At 41.6% G+C, this 6,000-nt stretch overlaps 1 long non-coding RNA gene across 1 annotated transcript in view; it reads left to right on the forward strand.

Annotated features, from left to right (window-relative positions):
* The window catches only part of LOC146862110 (uncharacterized), a 52,529-nt gene extending 47,736 nt beyond the window's left edge, over positions 1 to 4,793 (forward strand). Inside the window, exon 2 of the long non-coding RNA XR_014978098.1 lies at positions 2,888 to 4,793. This is a non-coding gene — a long non-coding RNA (uncharacterized LOC146862110). The remainder of the gene's footprint in view (positions 1 to 2,887) is intronic.
* The last annotated feature ends 1,207 nt before the right edge of the window (positions 4,794 to 6,000 follow it).

Consider the following 6,000-nt stretch of genomic DNA (forward strand, 5'->3'; position numbering starts at 1 on the left):
CACTTTTAGAAAGTTGACAAAAAAGTGTTTGTGTGCTACCTTGAAATGTGCCTCACGAAGGGCTATTTATGCACGAAATGCATTGGGTTACCCAGGATATGCAGCGTATTCCAATATGCCACGGAAAACACCTGGATGGGCACTTCTTGACATTTAAAGTGAGGAGTTATGCTGTTCCTACTATGAATGGAGAAAATAGATGAATATAAAGATCATGGATGAAATACTGGATTCTTGTTTGTTGATTCTTGCAATCTTTTTGCACAGCTGTGCAGCTTGATCATGGGATGTGACGGTGCTCCAGATACTTCTGATACTTTTAGAAAGTTGGCATTTTTCAGCTCTTAGCCATGTGTGCCTGCTGCCTGTCTCCAATACACATCTTGGGTGAGTGACAGCTGGGCCTTATGCATTCCCTCTAGACAGCTACACACATAGGGAGCTTAGATGTGATTGACGGGCCATCCACATCCCGATGCGCCATCCTGGGCAGAATGGGAGAGTGGAGCTGGGCACAGGATCATACTGATACCTGAATGGGCTATGTCCTATCCCCACTCAAAGGACTGCTTAACCTCCCGTAGTGAGTCTGGAGCTGTGGCAGGAAGGGAGGATCTCTGTGTACTTCAAAGTCCCTCTTTGTAGTCTCCCCCACTTCAAAGGCACCACTGGGTATACAAACTGGACTTCTGACCCTACCACCTCCGTACACTTCTGGACCTATGGATACTCTGCCAGGAAGGACTGCAGTACTGCTGAAGGACTGCCACTCTGCTGGACTGCTGCTCTGGAAGAACTCCTTTTCTGCTCTGCTGACCTGCTTGATGCCTGCTGCCCTCCTTGCCTGGGTAGGAAGGATTGGACCTACCCCACTTCAACCCAGAGTTGCTACAAGGGCTTGGCTGTTTGCCGTCTGTTGGAAGTCTCAGGGTCATCAATGAGTTCACTCTACTCAGAACTTCACCTGGACTCTGCCATCTGTGAGTCCTGCCCTGCCAAGTGGTGCCAATCCAGTCCTAGACCGTTGAAAGTGGGCCTAAAGTGTTGCATCTGCCAGAACTCACGCATTAACGCTGTACCGAACCGGCGCATGTCCCTTGAAGCTGATGCATCTGCGAGGATCCCATGCATTACTTGCTGACTTCGTGGCGCAGCACCTTCCCTTCCTATGCATTTTTGAGGATACAGTACATCGCCTTCCGAAGTGCGCAGTGCATCACCTTCAGCTGGAAGCTCAGTGGTGTTGCATCGCTCCTTTGCTGCTCGCATCTTGGATTCGCTGACAATGCAATAAAGTACTTTGTGTTGGACCAGACCAAGGCTGGTCCCTGTATCCGACCCATGTTCTATCCCGGTCAGCCTGAACTTTTGACTTTGTCCCTGTCAAGCGCAACCAGATAGCCCTGGTTTGCGCTTTATGCTATTAAGCACCTTATTTCAAGATATTACTTAAAAATTCGTAACTCCGGTTCTGCTTATTGGATGGTTGTCATTTTGGTCTTGTTTTGTTCATTAAATCACACTCTATTTTTCTAACCAGGTTTGGTACGTTTTTTGTGGTGTTTTAACTGTTTTACTGTTTTAAGTGTTGCACAAATACTTTACAAATTGCCTCTTAAGATAGCTGTCTGCTCTGTGCCAAGCTACCAGAGGGTGAGCATTGGTTAATCTAGGGTGGGTTTCTGACTTACCTGACTGGAATTGGGGTTCCTACTTGGACAGGGTTCATACCTCTGCAAACCGAAAACCCAGGGGCATATCAGCAAGGGGCGGCGATAATTATCGCTAAGCGCACTTAGCGCTAGGATAATTATTGCCGGCTATCGCTGGATTCTATCGCGGAGATAGCGTGCTATCAGCAACGCTTATCTCCATGCGTTAGCTAGAAAACAGTGCGATTATCGCTGGAAATACAGCGATAATCGCACTGCGACCGGCGATACCTTGCTGATAGGGCATGGTGGACTTAGCCATGTAATCCACCTCCCATTGGATTACATGGCTAAATCAGAATAAAAGCAGGCGTAAGGAAAGTAGCGATAACCGCGGTTAGCGCTACTTTTCTTATCGCTCTACTTGTTAGCGTGAAGCTTGATAATTGGAGAAATGTCGGTTAGCGACACTTCTCCAGTTATTTTGGGGAGGTACGCCCACTTTGCATCTCATTAGAGATGCAAAGCTGGGCGTTCAGGAAACAGGCGCTAAGGCATGGATTCACGCGTTGGCGTGTCCATGCTGATAGGGCGATAAAATTATCGCCTCTTTTCGTCCGAAAAAGGACGCTAAAACGGCGATAATTCTTTCGCCTCACCTTGCTGATATGCCCCCCAATTTCTAACACTATGGTACTCCTAAGGACTCCAATAATGTCAAGCCTCGCTAAGACCTAATCCATCAATGCTGAGAGTCTGTACGTGCTTGTGCATTTACTTCATCATGTCTGTTTCAGAGATTCTCTACCAATTATGTCTTTATAAGTGCTGATCTACCAATATCGTATATCGAGGATCTCATTAACAATGCATGTCTGGGAGATAATCTACTTTAAATCAGTTTTTTCCAAAGGATGATGAGAAGCCAGTTCTTAAGGACTCTATTATTAACTCTTTTTGTTAAGGATAAAAAGACTCTAATGATGTGACCCACAGATTTGTAAGGCTTCTTGGCGTATCTCACATCTTGCAATATTTACAGATCATTTTATCAACTTTTTCCCAAAAAAAGATAAGTATGGTTTCTAAGTCCTGTCTGCTGACACTTTCCCTTTTCAGCTACCCCTGTATACTGAGTTAATTCTGGCTCTATCGAAGCTGTAAAACTACATGTTTTAATGTTAAATGCCTGCTTGTTTAAATCAACTGTAATTTTTTTGTTTCGGTATTCCTAGATGTTTAAAGGAGGATTCAGACATCCTGTCTGGTTCTGAAGGACAATTCAAGCGTGTTACACCCGGAACACCCTGGAGGAAGCAAACTGGGTATATTCTTTCCTGAGAATCACCACGACCACAATCACAGGAACATGAAGTGATGTTAGTTGAAGCTGTGTAGACAAAGGCCATTCAATTAATCATACTCTATATCATCAAAAAACTTTCCTTTAGCCTTTGGTGTGTTTTCGTTAGAAATGGAACCTTTTGTTATATTTGGAGTATTGTCTGGCTTTATTTTTTTAATTTTTCTAACGTGTGTTATAGCCCAAATTTGCTTCAAGAAGCGTATGAGTGAAAGATATAGACAGCAATCTGTATATACAGCGGTCGCTGGTTCCAATGCTGTTTCCAACATAAATATGCAATTTAACAACCCCATAGCAGGACCGGGACCCACCTTTGCACCTGCATCAAATTATCCAATGGATCCAGGGTACCATTATCCTGCTAACCTGCCTCCTCAGTTTGATCAGCAGCACCACCAGAATTTCAACAGCAGAGCAGTCAGCACCTACCCGCCAATGCCCATGATGCAGCCAGACGTCCCACCCAGCTATTCTCAAGTCGTTGGCCGCTCACAATAAAAACCCACCCTGTTCAGGATGTGATTGATATTTTGACTTAACTGAACCTTATTGAATGAGTTAACAATATTTTTTCCACCAGCACACTGGTCCATATATTTGTGTTCAAAATTGGCATTTTGCGTTCTGGAAGTTTTATTTAACAATAGCACTTTGCTTGCGCGAGCCAAGTCTAGTCACAGTTTAGTAAGTAGGAGACGTTGACTAGTATTTGGGCCCCTGAGACCAGGGAACCTGGAGATTTAGCACCTGATTTAGAGTTTGGCCGACAAGGTACGCCATTGCAATGGTGACAGAGAACCTTATCTTCCAACTCTTGGTCCGCACACCCTATTTTGATTTGAGCAGACCAGCTTTACACCGCCTGAGTAAAATGTACTTTGTCGGAGTAAATCTTCCTCCAACGGCCCGAGGGAGTATATATGGGTGGTCAGATTCCTTTTTTTTAACTGTCTTGCCACTGCCAGGAGTATCCTGGTGGGGTTAAGTGACATTATAACGCATGCCATTAACCCGCATGCCGTTGCAACGCCAAACTTTACCCTGACTTTCTGGCGGGGGAGCGCTGGAAGTTGGAAGAGATTCATTTTTTATTCCAACTCCAGTGTGTGCAACAGTAGGGAAGATGTTGGAGTTAAATCCAACACCTTCTACCCACTGCTGCACACCTTTTTCATTGCAACGGCATGCTGGGTAAATGCATGCGTTGTAACAGTTGCAGTGTAAAGGCTGTTTCCCACCTGGTGGTAAAGGACAGTAAAAATAAGAAAATTACCCCCACACCATGGGAGAAATCCCCCATAATATTGGAGGCCATTAGTTTTTTCTTTTCCCAAAAAAACCTACAGCGTTGGGAGTTTGTGGAAAAGAAAAAACGTATAAGAGCCTTTCGCCAATGACGTTCAAAATGAAAACTTTTAAATGACCTTGTATGAACCATCATCTCAGCAGTTCGTACAAACCCACGAAGTTCACCGTAGGCCTGGTGGGAAACTATAAATCTGGCAGGGGAGTAAAGGCATGGTGGCAGACATAAAATTCTCTAACTGCCTTTACTCTGTCTGCCAAAGTCTAAATCAGGCTGTTAGTGTCTAATCTGCTCTTCTGGCCTAAACAAAGGGATCAGGACAAATAACTCCATAGCCCTGTGACCCAAAATGTAAATATGTGTAATGAAAACATGTAAAACATAAGTGTGCTGTCTACTATTGTCTCAATTACAGGTACTCATCCTCTGTCACATCCTGTTAACTATATTAAAAATATTGACTTACAAAGTACGTGTGTAAGCTAAAAAAATATTGTGTCAAAAATATTGTGGAACTGAATTCCGTAAAAACAATTGGAATATTGATTTATTAATTTTCATAGAATTACAATTAATGTATTGAAAATATTAAAGTACTAAATAATAATATAATTATAAACAAATTGTTCCAATAAGTATTAATAAAAATGTCTATACATATATATATATATATATATATATATATATTCCTTCACAGTCCCTATGAAAAGAGCAGAAGTGGTCACTCCCGGTAAGCAGAAAATTGTTTATTAATTTCTCACACAGCGATATCCGCCCTGACGTGTTTTGGCTGGTCCCAGCCTTTTCAAAGTCATTATTTTGTTATATTTTTTCAAATTTAAATGTACAGCGCATATAGACATAAAAGAAACAACATCCGTTGCTAACATGTCCCCCTCATTATGCATTGTGTCTTTTAAACTGGCTCAATACATATTCATATCCAAATGATACATATATATTTTTATATTTACATTTTTTAAATAATTTTTACAAATAATTCTTTATATAAATACAGGCCACTTTGAAATTGTCATTTCCTATCTAACTAACTAGGATCTGGGAAACACTTAGGAAGCATATTCTTGGGCCAGTGCCCAAACCTGATAATGCAACCTCTCTGGAATCAAACCTTTAGTGACAAAATACAGAGCATTGCCAACCTCAAGATATTCTACTTATCCTAGAAGTGCATATGTATGGTTATAATTCATTGTTCGAGAAAAGAATGAAAAGGTATGGATAAATACATAAATAAGTGAATGATAAGATATGATCACCAATGGATCAAATCCCATAAAATATGTATTGTATAGACCCTTTATAAACCAATTGATATCTAAAATGCTCAATCACATTATATAAATCCAATTATTCCTATAAATATAATAAATAGCTGTACATGTGCAAAACTTCTAAACATATGTAAAGTGCCTGAGTGCAAAATATCGTCATAATTGGAATCGGGGATGTCCCAATGTACAAGTGCTGTAGTGCAAAGAAAAATCATCTCCTAATGCACAACTTTCCAGTATCAAAACCCATTGCAATTCAATCATTACAGAAATATACGGCATATTACAAAACACTGGGAGGGGAACTGGGAAACGGGTGAACTGCCATTCACCCCAAATGTATTTCCAGCTCCTCATCCCTGTTCAACCCATTTGGAAATT

Source organism: Triturus cristatus, chromosome 2_2 (genome assembly GCF_964204655.1).
Source record: "Triturus cristatus chromosome 2_2, aTriCri1.1, whole genome shotgun sequence".
Classification (NCBI taxonomy): Eukaryota; Metazoa; Chordata; class Amphibia; order Caudata; family Salamandridae; genus Triturus; species Triturus cristatus.